Source organism: Gallus gallus, chromosome 10, assembly GCF_016699485.2.
Source record: "Gallus gallus isolate bGalGal1 chromosome 10, bGalGal1.mat.broiler.GRCg7b, whole genome shotgun sequence".
NCBI lineage: Eukaryota > Metazoa > Chordata > Aves > Galliformes > Phasianidae > Gallus > Gallus gallus.
In genome coordinates this window covers 4,818,519-4,837,598 of record NC_052541.1, presented here as the reverse complement: position 1 = coordinate 4,837,598, position 19,080 = coordinate 4,818,519, and the positions used below count along the sequence as shown (strand labels likewise).

The window sequence follows — 19,080 nt, the reverse complement described above, 5'->3', positions numbered from 1 at the left end:
GATGTCATAAAAAATCTCAGAAAGCTGCTGTGCTGCATGTTGAGAACCATCTGGAAGAAGCATTCCAGGATTTTCATGACTATAAAACAGCCGGTAATGATTGCTGTTTATACGCAGAATTCTATTCCTCTCCACCCATGGTGTAAATAAATAAACCAGAACCCAGCTAATTTCTACAAATGCAAGGAGTAAAAATGTTGTACTAAGCCTCTCCTACGCTCTTTCTTCCAGCAACTTAAATATGTTAGGCAGATGAGGATAACTAATTCTGATGTGCGGGGGCTACAGCACTTGGAGACCTCTTCCAAGCTCACGGCACCATCAGCTTCTGAGTGACCATGATGTGGTCACCCACAGCGATGAGAGAAGCTCTTAAAATAGAAGTGGATTTATTACAATTTTGCATAACTGACAAAGGTGCGACAAAAGATAAATGTGGTTGGTTTTGTTTGTTTGCTGGTTTTGTTTTAAGTACTTCTTAAACAAAGGAGAAGATCAGATAACATTTTCAGATGCACCCTTATCCATATTTTCTCAAAGTTTTTTTTTGTTTGTTTGGGTATTTTTTAAGAACTTGAGTCCCAAAGAAAATCAATGGGATTTGTTGCTTGTCTGCACATTCCCATTCAAGTGAAGTTAAATCAAATTAACTGAAGTGAAAATTACTATGTATTAAAGATCATTAAACTCTTTGAAAGATTCCTCATTCAGAAGCAAAGTGGCTTTCCCTAGTTCTCATTGTAATTCCTTTTGGAAGTGCTCTAGTATTCATTTTGGCAAAACATCAACCTTCAGACTATTTGTCCCAGAAGAACAAAGACTCAGATTAGAACCCAAAGAAATCAGAATAGAGGTTGACAAAGCTTTTATGGAAAGCAAATGCGTATTGAAAACAGTGATTTAATCAAAACCAACATGGCAATTACAACAGGCACCACACAACTCTAAAGGCAAGATTGTTTTCCCTGGCTAATACCACCTCCATAATAGAATCACTTCACCTCCTATACGTTTGGAATAAAAGCAAAACAAGAACTTCCCTCTGTTAAGTCCTGAATATAAACTCTGCCAACTGCAATTAGTCTGGATCTAGATCTTGAAATTCTGAACATGTAACAATGTTTTTACTCCAAGAACTGTGTGTGAGCAGCACCGGAAGGGTAGTAGATGACAATGATAGGTCAAGGTGACAGCATAGGTGATGTCTGAAGCAACAGTTCAAGTAATCCTTCTATAAGTTAATCATCTTCTACTGCAAAGTTTTGCATTGCAGCATTCCCATGCTTCTCTAGCCTCAGAAAGATCCTCACTGCCCTGCTCAGTACTCTCTTGCTACATTTAAGTCAGTAGTGCACTACAGGAACTTCAAAAAAATGGAACTGGGGAAAGCAGTCTTTGCATTTCACAGAGGGCAACAAAAATCCCCACAAAATCACAATTACAAAGGAAATTTTCAAAGGAAAATTTTCTTCCAGCATCTCAGAAGACAATAAGTACTCCAGTAGGACCAGCTGATCGACTAAGCAGCATATTGAAGGGAAACACTGGGTATTTCTATATGAGATGTTAGATAGTATTTTTACTGCACTAAATAATACAAAAATACACAGTAAGAAAACGTGGTCTATGAAGAGCACATTAAAGTCAGTGTAAGTTAAACAGCAGGTATTCTTGCATGAAAATGAGAAAAGAAAATTGTCCTTATATATATACGCCCCATACAAGATGAACCAGAAAAGAGATTTTCTTTGTGTCCTTTAATTCTATATCTCAGCAGTCGTGTAATGCCCATTTTCAAACCAGTAGACAATGTAGTAACACTGAACACATCACAGATGTCTTGTTTTGTCAACAGGCACTGCAGTTTGGACACACAATACAGCATAGATGGATTCCTTTTTGAATCGGGTTTTCAACAAATACAGTAATCTCATATTCAGGAATCCAGAAGCAGACAGGATCGGCGACTTGGTTAGCATATAATCTATATTATTTGACCTTTACCAACACCTTCTGAATTGAAACATGTTATGTTAATGACATAGATAAAAACAATGTTCTTTATTTACCTAAAGATTGTGAATAAGCTGAATTACATGAAATCAGATTTTCCTAATGTGACCTCTCAGCCCATACACAACCTACAGTGACTTTAGATGCCCAAATCTTCATGCTCAAATACTTAGCACACATGGCAAAATACAGAAGTCTTGATTTAAGTCTACTTGGCTATTACTTTACAAAACACATTCCCACAACACTGATCAGTACTAACTCTAGTTAGAAGAAAACTCTACCCACTATTCAAAGGTCAACAACAAAAAAATACAGGAACCTCAAAACTGAATTACACGATATTTATATTTGCTTTCCTCCTCAAAAGGATAAAGAAGGCAGAAATATGCAGTGAAATACATAGGAACAGGGAATGGAATGCACAAAAAACCCACAGTTAGCATTAATAAAGCAGCAGAGGCATGGTAAGAGGAAAAAATCTGAACCAGAAGAATATTTGAAATGGTGGGTTACTTTGCCAAAGATTAATTCAAAAGGATGTTTTTGTTCCTGGTGTCCTAACTTTGGTTCTTAGCCCAGGCTTTTTGTTCAGCAGAAAAACCCAAGTAATATTTTTAGCTGACCCACCCCGAGGGAGAAGAGAGGTACTGACTTCTGCAAAGTCCTTCGTTTGGTAATCATTCCCTTCCCAGCTATTTTGTTATCCACTCATTGTGGACCGGAGCTACAACACCTTTCTTTGCATCTCAAATTTTCAAAGATTTTCAAAGAAACTGTTGTTGTTTTTTCACATATTTGCTTAAGATTCTGAATGGGAAGTTCCAGCTTTAAAACAAGATTCACACATAGCACTAAGAAATCCAGTACTTCCCTGTATTTGTAAGGATGGCCCCAAAACAGTGTAAGAAAAAAATATCCCTGATTAAGCAAGCTTGCGACTTTCAAGTCTGATCCAGTGCCGAAAAGGAGTAAAATACCCTAGGCTTTCTTACAAAAAAGTCCTTGAAAATGTGACATATATCAAGGTAAAAGCAGTGAGAGAATAATTCAGCACATTCAAATCCTTCCAAGTTTGCTATCAGTTCAGCAGGGCTCCAAAGGCAGTGATCAGTGCAGTTCACAACAACGCGTGTGATCACTGATTCAGTGGCATAAGATAGAAATTATGTAGGAACAGAAAAAAAAAAAACAGGCTATTTCTACAGGTTTCTCTGAACATCAAGGTACTAGTCTATGGTTTTTTTCCAGTCATACACTGTATTCCACCCCACTTTAAAAAAAAATCAATTCTGCACAGCTATTACTTCTCCTTCCTCTGTTTATATTTCAGGGCTGATATTTATTTATTTCCAGTAATAAGGTCTGCAGGCATCACTGTTCAAATTATTAAAATCCCAATATCCCCACCACAAATGCAGAAGTCTGGCACTTTCTTCATTGACTAGGGAATGAGCTGGCAAAGCTAAAAGCTTAAGCCGAGCTTTTAAGATTTTTCTGATTCCACTCTTTCATTTTTTCCCCCTCTCTCTAAATCTTGGAGTAAAAGAAGATTAGTGCAGATGGATGAAAATATTTTTTCCACTTCAGCATTTGCTGTCACTATTCAGTGCTAAGCGGGTTCTCATATGGTGTCACTGGAAAGATGGAAATTCCTACACTTCTCTTAAATATAATCACCTAGCCACAAAGGAAGGAAAAAAGAAAAACTGGCTGTTTATTTTGGTCTGGCTTTCCTGTGATTTTTCCGGCAGGAGAACCTGTAAACATAGTAACCTCTCAAATTGATGCCTCGCCTTTTATTAAAGTTCAGCTGGCAGCTTCCGCACCGCGCCACACCAATCAGTTTCTGGCTCACTGTGCCCAGCCAGTAAATTGACCTGGACGCAGGGAAGATGAAAATATGCAGACTTAAAATAATCCCCCTTGCTGAGCACTCGGGCACATGGCTGGATTAAGCAGGGAGGGCGGGGGGGTTCCGCAAGGCGGGGGCCCACAGAAGCTCACCCCCAGCCCTGACACGGCCTGGGCGCTGTGGGAGCAGGCAGGGAGTGCCCAGCCTCGTGCCCCCTGCAATGCCCTCAGCCACATCCAGGCCCTGAGTCTGGACGGCCAGGTTAGCCCCCCAGCTCCTGGAAATGGGCACGATGCTTTTCCGTGATACCAATAATAAATAACACCAAGTAAAGCAGGACGTAAACAAACAGCTCCTGCCCTCGGTGCTGCCTCAGAAAAGCAGCAGCTTTCCGACTACATGACCCTACACAGATTCAGATTATAACTGAATTCAATCAGAAGAGATCAATCCCATCTATGTAAATAAGGGGGGGTGCACTACAGAGCACACAGAATGTACTGCACCAGTGTTAAATGGCTTAACCCCACCCCCTGCCCAGTGGGGAGTACAAGCAGCTGCTTAGAGAGCTACGAGGATAGATTACTGTGGTCTCTAACAACCAACATCGAGATGGACTGTGGTTATTCAGTGCTATAAGAAAGCAGTTATTTTACTTATACTTCTGCATAATATTTATAAATTTGATTAGTAACTAAGTTTCCTTTCAGTTGGAAAACAAAGATTTTAACGATCGATCCACTCCAAAAATCTGAGTCTTATCTAAAGCAGCTTTGTCATATATAACAAGGATATTTTCACTTCTAAATCCCATGGATTCTCTGAAAAAATAAAATGAAGATGACGATGATCTACAGCAGCCCTGCAGGTCACCCCCACACGCTGGTTCAGTGACAGCACAGCAGTTTCATCCTGTCCCTCCCCTCACAATATGGACCGTGATCCCTTACAGCCTCTAGTTCTCAAGTCTGCTGTGCTTTTTCCAGGGGCCACTCAATAATCATGACCCCCCAATTTTTTTTATTTTTGTTTTTTTAATAGGTGCAGATCATTGCCCAGGCAGGGACCATATACACCTTTTCAGATCTGCAATAAAACGTACGTGGCTTGTATTCTTTTCCCATTATGAAAACTTCACAGGGATGTCCCCAGTGTCAGCTACCAACATAAATCAGGCTTAGCTTTGCTAAAATGTTCCGTCTGCTATAAAGAGAAAAATAAGAAATTCTTCCCTGTCACCTTCACCCTTTCTTAATAAGGACAAAAGCTGACTTTTTAAAGGCACTGTGGAAAATAATCTAAACTAAGGTTCAAATTGAATACTTCTTAGAGTTGCTTAGCAGGAACCTCAAAAATCTACCTTGAAATGAAGGAGGTTCATCTACTGTTCCACAGCAGCACCTGTAACGGTGGGTCACAGATGAAGTGCACAACTGCTCCAAGCTATAGGCAAGATCCAGCTTCTGCTCTGAACCCTAAGGTTTGAAAATAGTGCTTGAGAAGCATGCGTGAAGGTAACTAAGAAACCATTTATGCAAAGTTGTGTGTAAATGCATGTCTCTTAGCACTCAGCCTCAAGGAATGGACTGCCTGGGCCTCATCTTGTACCATCTACTAAAAATACTGACATTAACATGTTTTAAAAAGCAACAAAGAACCCCAAACCAATACAAACCAACTACCACAAGGGATGCTGGTAGGCTGACAAGTGTATCCCTCTTAGAAACACAGTCTGCAACAGTAGCTGTTTCTCCATCTCCATGACAGGCTAGGAGGAGCTGTATATTCACACCACATAGAATTCTGGAGACATTAAGTGGTGAAATTTAAGGCGAAAGCCAGGCTGTGCTGGTTGAAGACTAAGAATATTGCCATTAAGAGTGTTCCCCTAAATCCGCATTATTTATTATGCTGCAAAACAATCATTTATTTTCATAGTTAGAGATGAACCAAACCCACAACCCCTTTAAAACTGAAAGGTCAACTACATATATGAGTCCTTTAGAAACTCAAGGCTTCGTATGATAGTGCTAAATAAAACTTTACTGCTTATTTTGACTAAATTCAACCAATAAAAAGATTCATAAATCAGTCAAGTAGCTTATTCTGAATGATGAGCAAATACCATTTAAATAATCTTCCAAAAAGACACTCTGGCAAGTGCAGGCAAGAATTTAACATTCATCTTCTTCCACTGTTCCAGCTGAAATCCTGACCACAGAACAGTGGGACTGTGTGCAGTTGCATGCTATCTGGCAGAACCTATTTTCTGAAAGGGAGGGGGAGAAAAGCATTCGGTACACTTTCTACCACAAACATTCATTTTGCATCTGATCGGATGACTCACGTGCTACCATGCTTATGTGAACAATTCTACAGCAGAGCTATGCTATATAAACTATTTTTAAAACAAAAGAAAAAGCTTTTCACAGAGAATGCTACATTTTCATATGGAATTCAAGGTGCCAATCCTCTTATTACATTTACTGTCACATTCTTTCATACTAATACAACAATTCCATATCTATTCAAGATACAACATACTCATGTGCTCTGAAAATACCTCTGTACACTGCAAGGTAAGTGCTGTAGTTTAACCTGGTAGGCAGCAGAACACCACACAGCCCTTTGCTCAGTCCTCCCCATCTCCCTCCCTCCTACAGAGGGATGGGGGAAATAACAGGGGAATAAAAAAAAAAGATAATAAAAGGTAGAAATTGTAGGTTGAGATAAAAACTATTTAAGACAGAAAAGGAAGGAAAAATAGGAAAAATAATAGTAATGCTAATAATATATACATATATACATGTGTACACACACACGTATATGTACAAAACAAGTGATGCACAAAGCAATTGCTCACCACCCACTGCATAATGCCCAGACAGTCTCTGAGCAGCAGCTGCCCCCACAGCCAGCTCCTCCCAGTTTTCTGGGTTTTTTTTCAGACCATATCATATGGTGTGGAATACCCCTTTGGCCAGGTTAGGTCAGCTGCCCCGATTCTGCCCCTCCCAGCTCTCTGTGTCCTCTCAGCTCCATTGCTGGCAGGAGGTTACAAGGAGCTGAAAACCTGAAACGTCCCTGGCTCTGTACAGCACTGCTCAGCAACTACTAGAATGCTGGTGTGCTATAATTTCTTTTTCTTCTCCTAAAGCCAATCCACAGCATCATACCAGACGCTGTGAAGAAAATCAACTCTGTCCCAGCTGAAACCAGAATGGTAGAAAAGGGTAAATAAGTCCATTAACAGCCAGACTTCCAGAAGCCTTTCGTGTGTCTCCGAGGCAAAACACTACATTGTGGTGCTTCGAGCTCTACTCCAGATTTTACATAGATAAAATATAAAACACTATTTTACCATGCACAAACACTACTTCAGCCTGCAGTTAGCCCTGTTACACCCAGGGGAGTTTACTACAAATAGAATATTTTATGCTTTCTTTGTACATTGAACACGGTAGGTGCTATTAAAAGCAAATAAATTAGAAATAATTCATTTTGCTGGATAGTTGTTAGTTTGCACAATAGCTAGTCTTTAAAGTTGCTGTAATGCGGTTGGTATTATTTGACTTCCATGACACGTATTTCCCAGCAAAGTAAGTAACATCCTGAACTGAAAAGAAACAAAAAGTCTGGATTTATAATTACGCTCCAAACAGAAGGCCTCCACACTGACAACAACCACTCGGCCTATTTTGTAGGTACCAGACAATTTCTAGGACCAAGAACTCACTGCAGTGAGTCTGCTTTGCCTGCAGTAAGAATACAAGCTAGCAGCTCTGACCCTCTCCACAAGCATATTTGAGAAATTGCCTAAGCCTGTATGTGTGTGCAAACGCCTGGTCAAATGTAATGCACAGCCATAACCCAGGGGCTACTTGTTTGGGATGAGATATACCCAAGTCTAATTCCTGAGCTTCTGCTCAGAATCCAGGAAGTGCGTTCCACCACTTGGGCCAACGGTGCCTCAGAGACCTTCAACACGCAGTACCGTTACAGATTGGTGACACTCGGGCTTCATGTTCTCTACCAATCCCTTTACGGTCAGTAGTATCACCTCACTAAGGATTTGGAAACGAGTTCCCTGGTGAGCAGCTATTGAAGGTTAGTGATTATGCGGCATTCTGCTCCTCAGTGCATGTGTACATTGGCCATACATAGCATCTGCCTGTGCTGCTGACCACATCACCACATAAACAACCTGTCTCATCTTTCTAGTCTGTCATTCCCTTGTACCAGATCTCAAAGCACACTGATTTCCTTAGCTAGAAACCTTAGCACAGAGACAACACCAACAATTCTTTAATGTGAAGAGACTTAAATTGATATTTTGAAGATATTTAGACAAGTAACTCCCTTGGCACCTAGCATACATCCTTGTCAATAATTAGGGCTGCAGTAGGAATAGGGTGTTGTCTCTGAGGAGCCACAAAAGGCACGGAGAGCAGCCCCCTGGAAGCATTTCCTACAGCCACCGTGCCTGCCCCACAGCAAAGCAGTGCCCCGGTGCTCACCCTGCAGCTCTCCTGCTGCGTACCTGCAGTGCTGCTGCTGGGCTGGGCTGCCAGTGCCAGCCCCACAAACCAGAACTTCAGAAGCCTGCGTTCTCCTACACACTCCAAATCACTGCTCATTGAAATACTAAGTCAGCTTTCATTTATCTAAATGATACCACAGGTTCTTTTATCGCACTGGCAGTAAGATACGTTTCATCATTTGTTAGCAGCTGCTTTCAAACCACACAACTTGCCATGTGTTATGGCCGCCTGCTAACGTGAGCTCTAAGCACCAGTAAATGAGCCAGTTTCCACTAGTGCAGTGCTCTAGCAACAAGTTATGAGAACAGCCAAGAAAATGAACCAGAGTAATCTGCCAGATGTATTTTGTATTTTGGAGCAGGACTAAGTCCAGAACAGGATCCTTATAGGCAAGGCAAGTTCATTCAGAACACCAGCAGCTTTCAGGATCACTTTAATTAGAAGAGAAGATTGTTTAAAACACAATATCTCAAAGAAGAATATCACTTTTCTGAAGAAGTCAAACAGACGGTTATTGTGTTTTCCCTTTTTCATTACCAATTTTCATTCATTATCCATTTTGTGTAAAATACCTCAATTTTCAGCTGTAAATGCCAGAAGTCATAGAAAGATCATCTCAAGTTACTTAACCACAAAAAAAAAAAAAGAAAAAAAAAATCCTAGTGCACAAAACTAACAAAAAACTGTTGGCTATTCAGTGCATTCAACAATCCTGAGCTGAATTGCACAATTTTAAGTCTCTTGGATAGAAATGCTGTTTCCAGCGCTTCCATCACTAACAACATCACCGGGAAGCCATCTCCATGCCTACCTGCTGCTCAACTGACATCATCTGGGACAGAAAACAATGCAAGGGCACATTTTAAAGTTACCTGATTTTTTAGTTTTTTTTTAAGCAGTGGCACATTTTATTTGTGCTTGGTAGATTTACCTCTATCCAGTACAAAAGGGGCACTTAAAAGCATAAATCTTCACTTGCATTCAGAAGGGTTCTGAGACTAAAAAACCCACACAGCCACCAGGAGCTGTGAAAGCGTTAGGTGCTTTCAGGGACCGGTATTTGGAGCACATCGACACTGCTGAAGCGCAACTGCCTCACCTGCTGTGGTGGAAATAATCACAAAAGTAAGACAATAGCATTCTCTTACCACACTTCGTCTATCGTTAGATTCACTTACATTACCAGTAAGTCTCAAGGTCTGGGTACCTATATTTACAGTGCTCTCCACGTGAAGGAACTCGTTAGTGACTGTCATTGTAACAGGGCTTTCTTATGACTGTTCAACCTGATGTCAAAACCAGCGCTCAGCTGTGCATGAGTGACATTTAAGTAGCAGCACCTGTAACTAAGTAGTCCGTACTGAATAAATCTTCCATGGCAAATGCTCCTAAGTCTGTGAATGGATTTGTTTCTGGAAATGATTTAGGTTCTTCATTTTAGCAACTTTTCCAGCTGTACAGATGGTGTCTCCAAGCACGACCAGTATTATCGTTCTGTCAGTTCTACCACTACCTCACTCATCAGCTATTACAGTACAGGAAACTGTAATGCTTTCAAGCAGGAAAGCATTTCTTTCCAAGAGATCTGTTTAAAATGTCACAATATAACAGCAGAGGTGAGTGGGAGCTCTCTTTTACCAAAGCCCCAAAACTTAGTTTGCTGTTTTAGGGTACCTGATGTAAACTGGGGGCACTTGCTGCTCTCTCTCATTATCAGAAACAGAGCAAGACTCATCTCAAATTGGAGAGGTTTGTCTGGTATGCATGCAGGCAATCCTTGGTTGTTCGGTTTTCTTTCCTCTCTATATATATTTCTCTTGACTTCTCTGAGAAGGGTTTCTGCAGCAATGCAGCAGCCCTCATCTCATCACCAGGGGACACACAGACAAATTTGCCAGAGAGAGGAAAAGGAGAAACACTACCTAGAAATTACCTTCAATCCAGCTGAGATCTAGTCAGTATTACTTATTTGAGGGCAGCAAGTGTAGTCAGAGCACAAAGTGATACAGAGATCATATTTAAAATAAGTCTAAGAAATGACCACTCATCATACCAGTACAGACAGGTTCTACGTTTTGCTCCAAAATGTGTCTGGCTGCAGATGAACAGAAAGAGAATCTCCTCTTCCATGGCTGAGACAAGATAAAATACAGTTAGGAAATCGAAGGACAACTCCATGTCCTGAAGGGAAAGCATTCATGGGTGAAAACAGACAGCAATCCAAACAGAGCTAAGTTAAATCCCAACAAACTACTAAGGAGATTAAAGATCAACATGCCTAACTAGCACCACTACAAAAATTTAATGTTCTAAATGCTATATAGTCTAAAATAGTGTATTTTTCTGTTATTTGTTAACTCTTGTGACTGTTACTTACCAATTCCCAGAAAAATGGCCTGAAAAGCAGACTGCATACACTTAAGTTTAGAATAGCAGCATTAGGCCTGGGGCTCAGGAATATTTCTAGAATATTCCCAGCTTTGCCACTGATCCGCTGGATGACCTGGGACAAGTCATTTACCCTGAAGATGCCTTTGAGAATACCTGCACCTGCCATGAAGTGATGTACAAACATAACTGTCCCATCCAGCAATATCCTGTGCTGGGTACACATCTTCTCATTGATGAAAGCACCTTTCTGGTATATGAAGCCACCTGGTGTACCAATCCCTGATCTAGATGGGGGAAGATGGCCAGACCACACATATGTGATAATTGCTGCATTGTATAATTAATAAGAATACCAGTCAACATTTTTCCCAGGCAGCAAGACTGGTGAGCAAGGCTTCACCAAAATTCCTGGTACAAACATTTCTTGTAGAGGCTCTGACAGAAATCCCTTTGTGGGAAACAAGGCATAGAGCTCACAAGACTGAAAACTCAAACATCACCCCAACAAGGAGTGATTCGTCCACCATCTTTTCTCATTGTCCCTTCCATCTCCAGTACAAAACCCTATTTGGTGCCTCATACAGGCAGATACTACAATGGGGTTTAGAGTATCTGAGAGTTATGTAATTCCTCCTTTTTTGTCAGTGAGTGTTCTAACAAGATACTGTCAGGAATGAGCACCTATGTGCAGAAGAGAATGGAAAGGTTCCAAGGTAACAAAAGGAAAAAGGAGAGTTAAAAACATAGTTTGTAATAAGAAAAAAAAAAAAGAAAGGACAAGAGGATGAAGAAACACTTAATAGTAATGACAAACTTTTTCTGGGTTTGAGCTTCCCTGTTCAGAGGCACAACTGACACAATGCAGCTGGCTCTGTGACAAATGTGAAAAAATAAGCCAATTTGGGCTGGTTGTTAGCAGTCGGAGCACTGCGCCTCAGATAAATGAGCGTCTGCCTCAGGTATGGCAGCACATCTTCCCGAACCACTCCTGAGAGGTTTGCCAGGACTGCAGCAGCCCTTAGCCATCAAAGGCAGCAAGAAAGCTCTCTTCAATCTCCCCTCCCTAACTTTGGTAAAAGGTGACCTTGGAGCAGGATTTTCTTCTTCAAGCCCCCCTGCTCCTCATTCCAGTTCCATCCTTTCTCCTGTCTTACAGCTAGACATGTTTTCTTATTTAACAGCAGATAAACCCAACACTTTTCCCAGCGCAGTTGTTCACATTGATCTGTGTGGGATGTCACACTTCTAACTGGAGCACTGTCTCTAACTTGGAGTGGTATTTTCAGACTGATTTGACGCTTGCCAGGAGTCCCAGTTCAGCTTGGAACTTCTCGTCTTCTCTCTACCTATTTGAGCTAACAGCCCAGTTCAGGAAAGAGCAGGGAAATATCCATGCAGTACCTCGTGCCTGCTTCTCTTTCTAGGCACCGGATTTACTAAGGCTGTTTTTTCTCCCTCAGAAACGTGTTTTGCCAACCAAGGCTGGTCCACCTACTACATTGTTTGTCTTTCTGTTGAAGAAAAAAAAATTGTACACCAAATGCACAAAGAAAATGAAAAGAGAAAAGAATGGCCACAGAAATGCTGTCCATCCACCCTCAGAGCCTTAAGAAGGACAGGGTTTTGCTGCTTACCTAATCAGGGGCTTGGGAGCCTCTCATCTACACAGGGAAGTTTGTTTTATTGTAACATGATGGGACTCCACTCATGCTGGCCACTGTACCAGTGCATGACTGTCCACTCTGAAGAAATTACTGTACTTACTTACACACAAAGCATTTACTATTTCCAACAGAGTTCAAGCTCCTTTAAGGACATCACATAACAACCTACATGGGTCTCTGTGATTTGTCATATACCTGTGAATTTAATCTGACACCCCAAATCAGCATAAGAGAAGCCAACTTCTAACCAACCTCTCTCAAGCAGTCCCTGTGGAATCAGAATGCAAGTTATTACCCAAACCACGCGTGGGGACCGGGACAAGCCGAAGTAAGATGAGTCCCCCACGGTCATCCAGCAACAGCAGAAGCCCTGTGTCCTGACAGGGCACACACTGCTCCCTCTGCAGAAGCACAGAAGAGAACCCTGCAGCAGGAAGCCTTTGGAGATGGCCTACAAAGAAGTCCTGCATGATCAAACACAATGCCTGGAGAGGCTGGATTTTATAAATACGCAGCCTTGTCCTCCCATTTCCTCTCCTTTTAGCTTCTGAGACGACTGCAGCCATCTCAGCCTTATGGGACAGGATTGGCTCGTGGCCACAGATTTCACACTTGGTTTCATGAGCAAAACCTAAACAGGCCCCGACTGCAAAGACCGTTGTGAGCAGCTGAGCTGCAGATGGATTTCTGGGGAGGGCAAGAGAGGTAAGAATTTTAAACATCTCTCCAACATTTAGAACCACTTAAAAGAGTGGAAAAAACAACTTCCTGTAACATGTTTAACATTTCAAATAGTTTAGCAGCTGGAACAGCAACCTTTCTGCAGTTAACATTTAATAGTTTGTGCCGCTCAACTGATGGAAAAATTATTGAATATATTTAATGTGTAGAGGTCTTTTACAGGAAAGAAAAATAACTTTCCAGAAGTGGAGTGGTTTGGGTTTGGTTTTCTTATTCTTGTTTTATTTTATTTTCAAATAAAGCCTGAAAGAATGGTAATAACATTAGCTACACGTTACTTTCCAAATGTTAAATAAATCTCATCTCAGAGTAAGCATCAGCAGTAAGTCAGCAGTTTGCAGAGGGGCTTATGCAATCGTCTCAGGTTTAGATCCACACACACACATGCCTTGCAAGCATTTAAGTGCCAAAGCCACATCTCTCAGAGTTTTACCAATCAAACAACAGTTTTAAATCAATCAAAAGCAGGCATTAAGTTTAATGGGATTTCAATTAGCAATGGACCAAAATCCAAGCGCTAGAATCCTCTCAAAATATAAACAAGCCTGCAAACCACAAACAGGCCTGTATCATTTGGAGATCGGAACCAACCCAAACAAACAGCAAAATTGAATCTTATGTTTTTTCCAGGTCTGGACAGGCATCAATGCTAGAAATTCCTGCGGTTCATAGAGGAACAGGCACCTCGCAGAATATCAAAGTGCGTCAAATTAAGAAAAAAACAAATAATGCTCTGTAGCGACATTCACTTGGGACAAATCCTGCAGTCATTGACGATAATCATCCTAAAGCCCCAGGACTCTGACACTTGAATTAATGTGAAAATACACAAACATTTAGTTTCTAGCTAGCTTTTACATTTGGCTACAAAAGGAGACATGCATGCACAAAACAGTAAGAGAGATTACAGATAAGGGGTGCTATCAAGCAGAGAAATAACACACAATGGAACAAAAAAGAAAAAACTAGTTTAAAAAGACACATAAAACTTCTTTATATGATGAAACTGCAGCAGCACAGAAGAAAACATAAGAATATAGCTTATAGCTGCTGAGCAAGCAGGGCTGTGCTGCCTGGTTGGTGTTTAAGGTATGGTCGAGCCCTTCCCCAGAACACGTCTGTATTATCATAAGCATCAGAGCGAATAATTTCACCGGGGCATCAGTTTAAGCAACAGCTCTTCAAATACTTGGGTTTAGCAACAGGTAAGACAATATGTATTAACCACATCAGGAAAACACTTGGTGAGTTTTCAAGCATACACAAGTGAAGCAAGAAGTCCATAGGGTAATCAACTCACCATGCTAGGGAGGGAAGTATTGAGATCCATGTCACAGGCACACTGCTTTTATAGCTGATTATGCGTCCAAATAAAATTATTATGATAAGTATTTAACATGTCTGACAGACACACACAGCCCACCACTTAAGTTCTAACCTGCAGTACAGACACTCGTTACCAGGCGGAAATTATGCGATCTCACTGGTATTACTGCCACACGGCAGACTTTATTTTGTGTAATTTAACAATAAACTCATTATATTAACTGAATTCAATAGAAACAGCAGGGGGAATCCTGTTAATTCAATCTTGAACATCAGAGAGCTTCTGAATGTGCTAAAAGAATGAATATAGAGGGAACTAGAGCAATGGCTTCATAAAGAGCATGGAAGCTTTCATTTCCTCTGAATGCAAATGCTGAATTTAAAATATTAAATTTGATTTTATATTCAATGGTTTAGACACAGGGCTACCATTTCAGACAGGATGCTTGAGCTTGACCTGACCTAGCACAGCCATTGTTACATGTTTTAGTGAATACCCTACACAGCTGTTGCTGTAAAACAGCAGCATTCCTACCCACATTACCATACAGGTAAGCACCAGCAATGTCATGCTTCCTGCTTCCTTGAATAGAGAAAACAGGAAGAGTCTCATACACAAATCTCAGTTCAGATAACAGCTATTCCTTAACAGCAGTCATCACGCTGGTTTCCTCAGGTGGCAAATCTTTTGCTGCCAGCGACAAAGCCTTTGGTTAAACTCAAAGGACTCTTCTTAAATTACTTCACAAGGTGTACAGCAAGCACTGCCATATTTATCTGCAACTTTCTTGACTTATATTGGAAGAGCACCCAGGAGCATCTGACACCCTCTGCCTCCAACCCCACCCCCTTCTTTATTTTGTTTAGTTCAGCTATTCAAAAAACCTGCCAATCCTGAAGTAAGCAGTAGAAACAAGGGATACAGGCATACCTTGTTGCATTCCAATGCTTTTTATAACTAGAGCCAAGAAGAGACACTTGAAAACAGATCGTTAGAAGATATTAGAAACTTACTTAGGTACTGCCTCTGCTTCATATGGGCAGTAACTGCTACTTGTGGGGATCCAAATGCTCAGACTTGCACTGCCAAATCAGAAATGGAAAGCAGTGTGAAAGCTGGGGTGTGTCTAGGTGTAGAGCATATGGGACTGAGCTTTGGGACAGAAAGTACTGGCGAACCACAGCAAAGGGAAACAGAAGAGAAATCACATTTCTTCACGCACATGCAGACGCCCTGTCACAGAGGCAGCCCGACGCACCACAACTTCTCAGCCACAGCCACTGTCAAGTTCACAACTGACAGCGTGCAGCTACCCACTGCACTGATGGTCAAGAATATGGATATCCAGAGCCAAAGCCTCCAGAAGAGATGCACATGACCCGAAGCCACATGTTTATTACAGAGCAAAGAGGACTTCCCAAACTTCCCTCTCAAAAGTCAAATGTAATACACAAAGCTCATTCACTGCAGATTGCAGATTGCAGTTATCTTACCTGCACATAAACACCTGCATCAAGCCAACAGGAGCAAAAGGGGCTCCTTGTAAGCTGGCTATCAGATCAGTTGTCCTTTGAAGAGGAAACTCAAGTCATCTTTGATAGCTGGTATTACCAGATGAAAGAAGAGAGAGGCTCTCTGCTAGATCCTGGATTAACCATTAATCATCTAAAGCGTGTAGATACTATAAAGTGAGCAATTTGTTTAATTATTTCACGCTATTCAACGTAAGAAATTCAGCTGTGGGTTTTCTTAGATCTGCAACCTGCAGGAAACACTTGGCAGCAGCCAACTCCGACCATTCTCACAAGGGCAATCTTATGGGCTTTTGGCACCACTAAGCATATCACTGTAATTAACTCCAAGAAACATGGCAATTTTTTCTGTGCGTTGTGGGCATCTACTAATTAAGCCTCAATAAAGCCATAGAAGCCATGGTGAGAAAAGTATTATTTAGGCATTTTACAGTGGCAAAAAGGGAGGCAGAGCTGGGTTATAAGCATTTCACAAAGCCATGTAACAATCTGGTCACAGAGCTATTTGCAGATGCATGGCTTTCTAAATTCTTCATCCCCTGCTCCCCTGGCATATAACAACATATCTTCAGTTCTAATTTTGCACGGAAGACATTTTTGAGAAAGTGCTGTCAAATACAAAAAAAAAAGAGACACTGGTAAGCAGGATTTTGCTCTGAACTAACAAGACAAATCTCACTTATTCTGGCCTCTAGATACTCACAGCCTGCTTAAGAAAGACCAACTAGAATGGAAATAACTGACGGTGCACAGCAAGGCTTGAGGGAGAACAAGAGAAGCAAGGCAGAAGAACAGAAGAAAGGAAGAACACTGAAGCTAAGAGAGAATTGAAACCAAAGGCAAAGGCCCAGCACCCAGTGGCATACATTTTGTGCTTAGGGTGTTGTTCTTGTGTTTTTGTTTTAATTAGAAAAACTTCAAATAATCATGATATCACACAGAATAAACATATTCTCTCTGATGTTTCTCACGCAAAGAAAATTTTACAAGGAGTTTACTGCATAAACAAAAGGCATAATATGTAACAGCTGCATTAAGATAATTCAATGTAAGGAAACTGCACATATGGTTATGAAATTTGGGCACTTTCATTCTGGAAATAGATGATCATATAGGATAGAAATATACATAATGAATTGGTAGTTTTTGAAAGGTAAAGAACATATAACCTGTTTGTCTACCCTTTCACACAGAAAAATGCATGAAGAGATCAAGCTAAACAGACACAGCAGCCAGTGGAACTCATTGCCAGAGGAGATCATAAAAGGCCAAGAGATGAGGAGAATCTCCCAGAGTTTGTATGGATAATTAATACACCCCCTGCCAGCAGAGACAGATGAACTGGTTTGCTAAGTAGAGTTGTTTTGTATCTTTCCCTGAAAGGTAACATCACAGACAAACGGATGGATCAGTGACCTCATCTGACAGCTCCATAACATCACGTTAATTTGAGGGAAAGAGGAGCAGATGATTAGTAAGGAAAGCAAGACAAATCATTTTGCTGCTTTTGATAGGAATAGCTGTTTAGCACATTCATTTCCCCCCCAGTGCAAAATGTATGGTGCTCTGTCCATGCCAGCAATGAGGTTTGTGTGCTGTCCCTCCTAAACGTATGCAGATCACAGGGTTCTTGATGCACGGCCATGGCCCAAGAATGTACAGCCTCTGATCTGCAGGATCCTGCTTCACAAACACCACAAGACAAAGTGGGGAAATTTTACACAGCCCTTTTGAACATCTCAAAGACATTCACTTTACAGCACTGAACACCTTTTTTTTTTCCTCCTATTTATGAGATTTTATTCCTTGATATAAATTACCTACTAAGCTTCCACTTTATTGACAGCATTTCTTGACAGAATAGATTAATTTGCTGTTAAAAATGGAACATAAAACATCCACCAACAAACAAGATGAAAGCAAAGAAGGATTTCAACTGTTTTAACAAGTAAACTATTTTTTTGGCTTGTTCTGTTAAGTAAGCTTGTGACCTTTTCCTCTCCTCAAGGCTATTTATGCTTCTGCTAAATCCTGGATACCTGCAGACGCCTTGAGAAGCATCAGTCAGGACATCTGTTTGGAAGAGGTCCTAAGGCCAATCCAAGGTGCAAGGATCAAGCCGAGTTCTTTAAAGTCGGTTCTAAAGAGATCTTAATAAAACTGAGGCATACATCAAGTGCATGGGCAAAGAGCACAAGTGAAATAACTATGGTACTAAAAATCTCATGCTGTTGAACTCTGAACAGATATATATAAACAGATATTTTGAGCTTCTCAATCCATGACCTCCTGATGAGCTCTGCAGAAATACAATCTTAGTACAAGGCTGTTACTACAGTTAAAGAATTTGACGCACGACTGTAGCTAATAAATGAAACCACAGCTAACTCTTCACCACAGTCTCCCCACCTTCTACTTGTCTGCAAAAAGACAGGATAAATTACCGTTGTAAGGTCGTTTTCCAAGTACAAAATCTACATAAGAAGTCATAAGCCTAAATAACAAAGTACGATGAACAGGAGATTGAAAATGTCTAATACATACATCCATTCTAACTCCATGAGAGTTCTGCCAGGGCAGAATCTGGTCACACATTCCCTTAATTAAACAAAAGACATGTCAGAGCAGAAAAGTATTAAGTTGTGCACTTGGCAATGAAAAGCCAACTTTCTTTAAAGTGAGAATGAGGGGACAGGCACCTTTCCCATGCAGAGTCAGACTCCTGGAAGTCAGCCGGCCATCACCCTTCACATGCGTGGGTCTGCATTTTGGTATGTGTAGTAGCAGATTTCTAAAGACACAGCTAGACCACATCAGACCATGACTGAGAGCTTACCAAGTCGTTAATGTGCACTATGTAAAATAGAAGGAATCAAATCCAGCAGATTAATAAACACATGAACCACAAATGGTGCAAGCTCATCTCCCATGGAACTCCTAAACAACGTTTGCACATCCATCTGCTGTGCACTAAAAACCAACAATCATTCTAAGGCTTCGTAATTTTGAGCGTTAA

At 40.9% G+C, this 19,080-nt stretch overlaps 1 protein-coding gene across 3 annotated transcripts in view; it reads right to left on the bottom strand.

Annotated features, from left to right (window-relative positions):
- RORA (RAR related orphan receptor A) overlaps positions 1-19,080 on the bottom strand; it is a 388,288-nt gene that overhangs the window by 226,975 nt on the left and 142,233 nt on the right. The gene's annotated exons all lie outside the window — the stretch shown is intronic.